The sequence below is a fragment of the Arachis hypogaea genome, chromosome 2, assembly GCF_003086295.3.
Source record: "Arachis hypogaea cultivar Tifrunner chromosome 2, arahy.Tifrunner.gnm2.J5K5, whole genome shotgun sequence".
Classification (NCBI taxonomy): Eukaryota; Viridiplantae; Streptophyta; class Magnoliopsida; order Fabales; family Fabaceae; genus Arachis; species Arachis hypogaea.
Window position 1 is genome coordinate 252,795 of NC_092037.1, and position 12,456 is coordinate 265,250.

Below are 12,456 nucleotides of genomic sequence, written 5' to 3' on the forward strand. Positions count from 1 at the left end.
ATTTTATTAAGTGTGTGAATAGTTATTCTAATATTAAAATTTAGGTGATTCATTTGAAAATGTAGTGTACTTAAATTTGTGATTGTTCATGTTGTTCAAAAAAATCAATGATTATATAGCATTACAAAAAATAACCATTATACTTTTCTATGTAAATATTCTTGATTTTAGTCAATAATTTATTATATGCACAATTTACAAATAGCCAAATTGATTACGGAATAAAAATGTGTTTGGGAATTAAGAGAAGCTTCTCCCTTCCGTTCAGAGTAAACAATACTTGAATGAGACACAAAACTGGAAAAGAGTATCGCTGATGTCCTCTCTTTATATTCGCTGGGTTTCTTTTTCTTCGCCATAGCAAGCGTTGTTTTTAAGGAGACTTCCCTCGTAGGAACACGCATTCAATGTTGTTGAGGGTTCATGGTCATACCATTTATTTTCCTTTCAGTTTTTCTTCCTCTCTTGCATAGGCAAATGGTGAACAATCACATCTTCATCTGAAAACTATGTCCCATCAACCGAATCTTCCTCCAAGCACTGTGAATAAGTATAGCACATAAGCATTAACTAAATTAAAATGAAATCACCATAGAATTGGTTAAATCAAAGGATTTTGTTAGGGGTATTGACTGAAGAATTTTTAAGCTTTTTATAGCATAGTATACCGCATGGAGACCAGATTTTGTAGCTGTCGCCTGTAATCTACTACAATAAATACACAATAATAAACATTCACACAAAAATATTTGGTAAAACAATATAAACAAATTTTTTTTGACAACTAAATTTAATTAAGTTGGTCTAAATCCAACTAAAACCAACTTTATAAGAGAGAGTATACATACATGTTGGCACCACTGCTCACTAACGCAACAAGATGTTTTAAAGCCGCCACATTAATATAAAAAATTGTTCCTTTCTCAAAACCACAGCAAAGAAACTTCAAATGACGCTCAAAATCTCTAAAAACTCTGTGAAAATCTTCCCAAAAACTCAAGAAAATTTCGGAGCTACGTTCGAAATCTTCAACAAGAAACACCGAATGAGAAGACGAAAGATTATTGAAGGTACTCAAAAACTAATCTTCCATATTTTTCACTTTTCTCTTTCGCATTTTTTATCGCGAAACAATAAATAGTCATATTTCTATGTATTTAATATATTCAGTTTCTGTTCTTGCAATAACATAGATATCATTATTCTCTTTATACTGTTTATTTTGTGATAATTGTGTTAGGTGGTGTAAGAATATTGTTATAGTGCTTCTGGTATCATTTAACCTATATTAATCATTTTTTCTAATCCAAAATTTGATTTGCATGCTTTGAACTGAGTTTGTGTCTAATAATCAGTAAGTACTTTCGGTGCATTTTGATTGAATTGTGGTGGAATTGGTATTTTTGTCTTAAATTTGGTGTAATTAGGCCATAAAATGTTGTAGTAATTATGTTGTCATTTTTGCATGTTTGAGTGATTTTCATGTATTTTTATGCATGTTTTTGTGATTTGCATGCTTTGAACTGAGTTTGTGTCTAGTAATCAAGAAGTACTTTCGGTGCATTTTGTCTAAATTGAGGTGTAATTGGTGTTGTTGTTCTGTATTTAGTGTAATTAGGCCATAGAAGGTTGCTGTAGTGCTTTTGGTGTCATTTTTGGCATGTTAAGTGATTTTTATGTGTTTTTATGCATGTTTGAGTGATTTGAATGGCTTAAACTGAGTTTGTGTTTAGTAATTAGTAAATACTTTTGTGCATGTTTGAGTGATTTGCATACTTTGAATTGAGCTTGTGTCTAGTACTCAAGAAGTACTTTCGGTACATTTTGACTAAATTGATGTGTAATTGGTGTTGTTGTCCTGAATTTGGTGTAATTAGGCAATAGAAGGTTCTTGTAGTGCTTCTAGTATCATTTTGTGCATGTTTGAGTGTAGTAATCAAGAAGTACTTTCGGTATAATTATGAGTTAAATATAGTATTATTATTTATTAACCTAATTTTTTATTTATCACAACAAAAGTGACAATAAAAAAAATTGTTGAGAAGAGCATCTTAAAAAAGAAGACACCAATATGTAATGTAAGTATATATATATTAAAACAACTCTATTTTTATTGTATAAATATAGTTATATAACATAATTTTCATTTATTTACAGAAAACTCAGGATTTGTAGCGCTTCGCAAGATCGATATTAGATATATTCAGCAAAATGAGTGATGAAAAAAAAGCTTTTATGGACGAATTGGAATTTGGTGCAATGAGGCATATCCCGAGCTTGAATGTCATCAAACATAAACTGCTGAAAGAATTGACTAATTCATTTGATTTGTATAATAGCTCCCTGTACATAAATGAATATTTGCAAGAAACTATTAAAGTATAAGTTCTAGTTAAATTCATTTTCAGAGCATAATTCTTTTCGGTGCTTTATTAAATAATTTTATGTTTCATCCTGTAGTCCTCCACAATCTCATCAAGAAGCTCATGAGGAAGCTCTTGCAGAGAAAACTCAGCATAAAATCCCTCTTAATGCATAAGTTTTAATTAATTTTTTTTAACAATTTTGATGCATTCTTAAACAATTTTATGTGTCATCCTACATCTTTCACTGACTTAAGATCTCAAAGCTAGATTACTGATGGTTGCACATTGGATGACTACTTTAGTGCACCATGCTTTGACCTTGGCATAAGTCAATCAACCAATGAATCTACAATTACCTAAGAGGATGAACCACCCGGCAACAAAGAAAAATCTCCAAAAATTGAAACTCAAGAGAGCCCTATATTGGTTGATGAGTTGAAAAAGCTGGTAGAGGTTATGAACGCTGGGATGCAACAACATTGTAATATGCCAAGGAGACAAGTCCATAACCAATATAAGATGTGTAGTCAAGTTTGAGCATTCTTGAAAAGTTTAAAAATCTAGTAAAGCAAAAGAAAATAATAGAGAAGCTTAATGACAAATGCTATCATTAGGCCACAAATATCAAGACTTTCAAATATGAGAATAGCAATGAATGGAACATCATATTTAGGTTGGACAATAAAAATCTATTGGAGGGAGCTAGATATTACTTCGCATCTTTAAGACCAAAAGAATCTATAGAAAATTTGGTAAATTCTTCTGCTATAACACTAATGCTTTTTCTTATGAATTATTGTGCCATATATATAATAAATTTGGGTCCTTTGTTTTCGTAGGTGGTCTTCGTAGTGTGTCTAATTTTCAACAAGAAAAAATCTAAAAGATTTAAAGGATAGATATACTGTGTGCCATCGGATATTGTGGTAAGCTCTACTGCTATTAAACTTTAACCTCAATATCAATGCATTTGTAGAATAATATGTTGATGAAGCATGGGCACAACTATATTAATCCAGCAACCAAGAAAGTCTACCATATCAGTGAATATAAGAAGTACCTATCTTTTCTTGACAAAAAAACCTAGCATCTATCTATTTGTAAGTTTTCATTTCAAAAATTTCTTAAATAATTTTTTCGTTCGGTGTCATTTAGACTAAAATATTGTCCTATTTATCTAAACTTCAACTATTTGTCCCAATTTGTCATAGAGGACATTGATGACTGTAGATTGCGGATGTGCAAAAAAAAGTCTTTCATGTGCTTGACCCCATTCATAAAGAATCTCTCTCTGATTAAAGGACACTAATGAATAAATTTATTGTAAGTTGTTTACATAATATATATTTCTATTTTCTTTATTAATTCCTTTTATTTGTGTGCTTGTGTTGAACTGAGTTTGCGCATCGTAATCATTAATTAATTTTGGTGCAATTCTGTGTGAAATTAGGTGCACTTGTGCTTTATTGTGTGTCGTTATCAATTATTAATTTTGATGCAATTAGGTATAAAATGTAGAGCTTCTTATTTTTGGCTTTCTATGGCTTTCAGAACTTGATCATATCTCAAATGATGGTGCATACTGGAGTTAAACTTTTGATACAAATTTTTTGTTACAAATGTTCCATTTTCTTGTAGTGTAATAAAGTATCAATCTTCCTATTATTCTTTGCTCTTGTAGAGTTATTTAATAATTTTACTCTGCTTTTTAGTTTCTGTCCTATTAAATATATTTTACTATGTTTATTAGTTAGATTTGTAGAATATACGTCTTGAAATAGCTGGAGATGATAGAACCGAAAAAGATAAAAAAAAGGGAAATATTCATGGAAGAATTAAAAACAAGTAAGTATCATTAAACATTGATCATTCTTTACTTCTAAATTAGCAGATATTAACAAATTTCTTTCAATTGTAGGAACAAATTGATGGCTTCAGACACAAATATGCTTCATTTGTTCTCTTTGATGAAATAAATCAGTTGAAAGATAAAGCTATTACAGAATCTGAAATTATTAGAGTCTCCAAGCCATCCTCTGCATTTAGTACCTCTGAAATTATTATTAGCATTAAATCTTTTTTGTAGGTTTTCATCAGGAGATATAGAGAGTCAATAGATTAAGCATTGTAAACTGTATGTTTAGAATTTTTCAAGTATTGAATTTTTTTGTGAATTGTTTAGTTACAAACACGTGTAAATATTTATTCAAAAGCTTTTGATGAATTTTTTGTCATATCAAACTTATATGAACATGTCTGTATTGTGTTGGAATCATGTTAAATTTAAATAAATTTAGGTTCACAGTTACTAGATTTAATATATTAAAAAAAAAACAAAAGTTACACCAAAATTTGTTCACATTGACGCCTTAAACTATTACCATAAAACAATGGAAGAAAGTAATTTTAAAACCAACAGTGACATGATAAATGTACAACACCACACAATCTAGAAAAGTAAACCTCTTTTTTATTACAAAATAAAATATTACATGAATTGCACCGAAAGTCATATGAAATGCACCAAAAATTATTCAATTAAACACCAAGAATCTTATTTCCTTAAATCACTAAACTGATAATTTATAATTTGTCCATGATAAAGGTTTGAATTTGACTGAATCACAGATCCATCAACTAAAAGGTTCAACTGCAAACGGTAAATCATGTATAGCACAACTATTTACATGCACAAGAGACAATTTTTCACCTAATTAAAGCACATCAATTTTACCTCACTTAGAGCTTTCTTTTTCTTTTTCTTTGATGCATTTGAAATTTATTTTTTAGTATTTGATCTCAATCTATTTTTAGCATGTCCTCTTGTTCTCACACGTGACGGTTTTGAAGGCCGTTAATATCACCCAAAGAAGCATCTTCATGCGATAAGTGTGGTGCAGAATCGCAGTCAACTCCTCAGATTCTGATATAAATTCACAAATATTGTGTGACCGAAAAATTCAATCATCAAATGTCTTACTTCTTGACTCTAATAAAGGCTCATCGTGACTGCTCTTGATATGTGTGCGCTTTCTCTTTACATTCTTACTCCATCGTTCCAATATATATCTTGGTGCTACTTTATGTACTCGTTCAAAGATTAACGCACTCAAAGAATGATGACACAATATCCCTCTTGACTCAAATAATAAGCACTGGCATTTTACTTCGCATGATATCGCGTCATATGTAACCACAAACTTATTGAATGTTGAGTTTGAAACATGTTTTACAATTTCATATGTCGTACAATCTAGAGCGAACTCTATTGATCTTGTGATGCAATTTATCTTTCCTCTAAATTGTGCTTAAACTTCCCTGCATTTCTCATGAGTATACACATGCTGAAATTGAGCTTCTATTGATAATTTTGTTGTACAAGGTATAACAGTATGAAATCTGCAACATTAGATTCTCTCTCTTTTTGCTCTCTACTTCCTAGGCAATTATCATATTGTTTTATATATTAGATCAATGAGCTATTGCCTGTAATAAACTTATTAAAAAAAAGCATGCATGCTCTTGCTCTTTTGTGTGCTTCTCATCCGAATCCAAAAGGAGTGATCAAGATAAACTGGAATTCATAAATGACGATTTTAAAAAAGCTCTAAAAATAATAAAATATGTAAATTAGAAACTGAATGCACCAAAACGTATACAGGTTCGCACCTTTATTACTGAAGCAAAACACATAAATATCCAAACACTAAAAATAACAACATCAATTAATCATAATATGCTAAATACACCACCTATAGATTATTGTGGGCATACAAGTCTCAATAGCCATTTGCATCGATGCACATTGACCAGTAAGAATGCTTTTGGAGCATTTTCTCCCATGCAACGAAGCCAACATTCAAATAACCATTTGAATGATTGAATATCCTTATTTTTTTATCAAAGAACATCCAATAAGTGTAGAATGATCATGGTGATTCACATCAATAAAAGAACCAAAAACCAAATTATATATGAAGTTAAAAACACATAAACAAAATCAAGATTGCACCGAAAAAAGAATCTGACATGCACCGAAACTTGTTTCAAAAAGCACATAAACCATAAACAACAAATTACATGTTTGTATTGTACATGGTATCAAATGAAACAACATCTACAAAATACTCACAAGCAGTCCTGCTTCTTGCATCAACCCAAAAAATATTTTTGATTGAGTGATCAATTTCAAGTTCAAACTCATAAAAGAAGTTTTGATTATTCTCTTTTATTTTTAATAAGTATTTTCCAAATTCTTTGGCATTATCTAGTTTAGAAATATTATGGACTTTCCTCGTAATGTAATTTCTCACATCTTTTTCAATAAAACTTAATTCACGATGACCCCCTATTGTTGCAACAAATGATTGATATGTTTTGATTGGTCTAATTCCAGCTTCATCATTATTCTCAATTGTACAACGTACAAACATGCTTAACTGCCTATGTTATTTAAGCATCTTTGCTTGATTTGGACAACATGAATGTGAATGATACAAAACAATCTTTGAAATAACCCAAACACCAACATCTTCCAATTATGTATATAAATTGTTGCAGGACAATTTAATCCAGCAGAGGGGTTTATCTTTTGAGTTGGAGATATGTTTAATTTTCATTTCTCCTCTCTATTGCATGTAATCAATTGGTTCTTAATTTCATTTTTTATCCTATTTGTGTTCCTATTTTGGTAGAAAAACTTGCAAGTTTATAATAATATTTATAGAATTTTGCAGCTTCTTCAAGTGTGTTAACATTCATTCCAACCTTGGGCACACATTGCTTTTTAACATCACACACAAATTGAAAAAATACTAAAAACTTATAAGCACGCACCGAGAACAATTCTAGATTACACAAAATTGTGTTTCAAAATGCACCAAAAATGACATTAAACGTAGCATAAAAGGATTCATAAATAAATAATTCAAAACTCCTTCCACTCAAATTCAAACCTTCAGCCATGAGCACTAATTTTCACAAAGAAAAACGAAATTATTCAACTCGTAGGAAAAACGACTACACGAGCATTAACTAGGAATGAAGCAAACTTCGTCAACTTATTCAATTTAAAATAATAATCTGATTCACCCTGGTTCAACTAATTTAAACTTGTATCATTCATTATTTTCGAAAATGAAAAACCTGTTCAAATTTGATTTCCCTGTTTGATTTATAGAAAAATTTGGTCCAAATCTTTAAATCAGATGAAAAAATAGAAAATAGAGAAAACAGAGAGAACGCAGAGAAATTTGAAAAAAAAAAAGAAATTTGCAGAAAAAGAAACCGTTTACTTTAAAAAGAAGTTATATATAGTGGCACGTTTAGGCAAAAGATAGTTAGAGATAGTGGCGCATGGATGTAAATTAGGTTATACCAACTTGGTTGGGTAATAAACTTGGTTGTAGAGTATTATTGAAAAAATATTAACTAAAAACTGCCAAAATTTATTATTTTTTACTTTATTTAATGCATCCTGTGATAAATAAATACTAAATAAAGTAAATTTAAACTGTGTGAACAAATTGTTTTGTCTCACTACCATTTCTTACTATTACCATATGATTTGAAGTGGTAGTAAATGAGTAAAATCTTACATACGTGTGCGTGTGGTACTAGTGTGGAGTGATTAATAGGAGTGTTCATGGATCGGATCGTATCCGCAGATCCGCGGTAAATATCCGCACTTGATCCGAAAATTATAGATATGATCTGATCTGCAAATTGATCGGATTGAATAGGATCTGATCTGCACCCTTTAAGGATCAGATCACAGATATATGCTCTGCATCCGCGTATTCGATCCGCGGATCTACAGATCCACACAATAATAATTAATATATATATATATATATATATTAGTATTATATTTACTAGTATGTATATTTTAGTTAGTAGTTATTATTCATATATTGTATTATTTTATTTTTGTTATTTAGGAAAAGATTGATTAAAAATATTTTAGGAATAAATAGGTTTAAAAGTGTGAAAAAATATTTTTATTGAATTTTTTACATAAAAATATGATTAAAAAGAGAAGGTTCAATTATGCGGATATACCCGATATCCGATCCGATCCGCAAATGTACAGATCGGATCGGATCCGACACTAAAAGATGTGGATATTATATCCGATCCAATCCAATGGGGATTGTTCTGATTGGATCAAATTTTCGGCCATATCCGATCTGATCCGCGTATAACCCTAGCAATTAATGCCACTTTTATTTTAACAGAAAAATTTTGAGTTAAATTAGAGTGTAAAATATATATTTTTGTCGCTAATGTTTTTAAATTTTTTTTAAAAATATCCCTAACGTTTAATTCGATTCAATTTTGTCTTTAACGTTTGAAATAACTTTCAATTTTACCTTTATAGTAGTCAACCGTTAGTCAACATATTTATTCCAATTTTACCGTTAATTATTTTTTTATTTTCAATTTCAACCCTAATTCTAACCACAAACCCATGTCTCTTAACTTTGAATCCTACCACCTCTGACCACTACCAATAGCCCAACACCTTTCACCTCCATTGTAACCACTCCCATAACATCCATGCCAATCTCTTGTAAGCTTTCATAACCTTTCTTCACTCATTTCCTACAAATTTATCAAAAAAATAAGACTTTAAAAGAACCAAATTTAAAATTCCTATGAATAATTTGCAAGTTTCTACACGACCCAAATTGCTGAAAGTTCAAATTTCAGACACAAATTGCGCCAATTGAAGCTTAAATTTCCAATAAGTAAAAACAGGTAACATAAAGCGTTGAGGGTGTGTGGTTGGGGGAATTATAAATAATTTCTAATTTTAAGATGGAAATATCATATTTCCATGTTTGGTTCAAAGTTTGAAAAGCTATCTCCAAGCAAGTTTGATTCCAGGGAACCAAAATACCATCATTTTAATTTCCATCTTCCCCCTAGGTATTTGATTCCCATGGGAATGGAATCTAAGTAATAAAGTGATACTTGAACCACACAAACATTGAGAAAAATAGGAAGATATGGCAAGCCATAGATGTCATCATGGACAAAAATGAGGAAGAAGTGAAGGACGCAAAGTGGGAACACACGTAGAGCTAGAGAGATAGCTCGGCGGGAGTGACAAAAAAAATATGGGAGTCCACGCCTCTATGCCTCTGGTCGTGATAATACATCGAGCGCTACTGTTGCCGGAGAACAATGTTGTGCCGCTACAAGTGTTGTTTGAGACTATCATTGTTATTGTTCCGCCTTGCCATGCGACGCCCTGTGCCACCCACAGAGTTGTTGCCGATGGCGTCTGCTCCTACTAAAGCAGTTTGCTGTTTTGCATCCACACCGTCTACCGCCATTTTTTGCTCCTGCTCAGCTATACCTCTGCTTGCTAGGATCGCTGCCGGAGGTGACAATGCGAGACAGATTCGGGAGGTGACATAAGGTGGAGACCCGGTCATAGGGGCGGAGAAGAAGAGGGAGGAGGAGGAGCGGCGATGACGCTCGAAAACGAGAGCAGAGAGTAAAAGGGAGGAGGAGGGTTGGCGGAGATATGATGGAGAAGATATGCAGAGGAGAGTAAAAAAAGAATTTCTGAGTTTGATAGTTTGAGGAGAGAATTGAGAGAATGATAGTAAAAAGGGTTTAAGGGTAAAATTGGAATAAAAATGTTGACTAATACTTGCCTGTTTATAACTTAATAGTTAGGATAAAATTGAAATTTATTTCAAACGTTAAAAACAAAAGTAAATCGAATTAAACGTTAGGAGTAGTTTTGAAAATTTTCAAAAAGGTTAGGGATAAAAAACATACTTTACCTTAAATTTGATTAAAACTTGGATTCTAAAGGACCTCCGAGGAGACAATGAGCTTTAGCGCATGATTAAATTAGTATATTGATATATACTTTGACCAAAGCACGATTGTTAAAAATCAAGGTTATGAGAACTGGATCGGTCAATGAACTGATAAGATAATTGGTTCACTTGTTGAATGATCCGACCGGAGTTCAACTGGAGTTCAATCAGTTTAATTAAATATTAAATAAAATTATTAAAAAATTCACATATAATTTTAAATATTTAAATTCAATAATTTCTAACCTAATAATATTCAAAATTTCACAAATTTACCTAATAAATTATCTATAATTTATCAATAAAAATTTGTAAACAACTTCAAATATCAAAGTTTATAACTAAAGCAGATTAAATTGCACGTAAATGACAAACATAATGTTCAACATACAACCAAAAAAATTTAACCATAAGAAAATCAGCAACAACAACATCATTCATTTTCCATAATAAGTAACATTTAGGATAAGAAAACATCAATAAAATCATTATCAATAACTCAACAACTCAAAATTAAAACCAGCCACTCATAATTAAACTTAACTCAGCAACTCAAAATCAAACAAGCAAAAATAAATTGAAGATAAAGAGCTTACTGGCGCGAGGAAGGAAGGGTAGTGATGGTGATGGAGACAGCAAGAGAGAGCTCAAAGCAGGGCCGTGGAGCTTGGCAACGCCACAAGCTCGACCTTCGTGCGATGGCGAGGAGAAGGGGAATGATGAGAACCGCCACAAACGATGAGAACCCAGTATTATTAACAAAAGTATTAACAAATTCTGAAAATTAGCATCTCAGTATTATTACCAAAAGTACAAATTACAAAACAAGCAAAAATAATTTCAAGCAACAATGCTTACCGGCACAGAAGGAGGAAAGGGAAGTGACGCTGCCAGAGGAATGGAAACTGCCGGCGAAGACACACACACACACACACACATAGAGAGAGAGAGAGAGAGAGAGAGAGAGAGAGAGAGAGAGAGAGAGAGAGAGAGAGAGAGAGAGAGAGAGAGAGAGAGAGAGAGAGAGAGAGAGAGGAACAAATCGAGGAGAGCCGAACCGTTGAACAGAGCTTCCACACGCAATGCAACACCCACAGTCTGTCCCCGGAAGAGAAGAGTTCGGCGATGATTGAAGAAGGTTGGTGGCTGCTGCCGCTACGTTTGAAGGAGGTTTGGCACTGGAGTTCTCCAATTTGAATTGTCAAAGAGAAAGAGAGGGGTTGAGTGCATTCGTACAGGTATTACTATTGGGCAATTTTTTTTTTGGTTGCTAAACGATGCCATTTTTCGACGGTTCACCAGTTAACTACCGGTTCGATCGATTATCAATTTTTTATCATACAATTTTTGGAATCAACCAAATCGATCAAGTAATCAGTTTTTAGTTAACCCGGTTGAACCGATCAATTCAGTTCGATTTTCAGGTTAAAAGCTATTATTTCGAAATTCACTTGTTTGCATCTTTCTTTACTATATTCTTGGTACCCAACTACCCATTTCACATAAAAGTAGAAATGGACTATGACTGAAACATAGTTAAATCTAAGTTAAGGGCTGAAAGGAAATTTTCTTAAAGAATCATACAAGTAATCTTATAACTTGTACTTGTCTCGTTTATTCTTTGTATATAGCAAGATCTTAAACACTTATCACGATATTGCGAAGGAAAATGTTAATGGTTTAGTAATCGTGAGAAATAATGAATAAAAATCAAAGCGACTAATACCTTTATATTTTGATCATTTGCATGTAAGTCAGCAAGGTCAACTATTTAATCATTTGCAATTTGCCACATGCTTAAAGAATATGGGCTTGGAGTGAGTTGGATACAATGCATGAAGAAAATTTTAACGCTACCCATAAGGCCATAAAAACAAAAGAACTAATTGCATATAATTGGGCCTTTCCACAGTCAGGGCCCACATGCTACAATTTATGTTAATACATTACACCTGCTTAACTCGTGTATTAATGACAAAAAAAACGTGTGTTGCACCTTTTATCTTTTGTTTTTTATTTTAAGTTACCATTTTTATTTATGAAAATTTTGGAGAATACTAATAAATCTACTTACCAATAAATAAAACTGTTGAAAAATAGATTTTTGCTAATAAAATTATCTGAACCTTAAAAAATTATTTAAAATTTTTAAGATACCCTCTAATATAACCTAACTCTAACTTCTCTTTTTACTTCACACCTCACTTCTCCAATCCCAAATCCCACTATTACTCAAATTCTTTCTCAGTGCC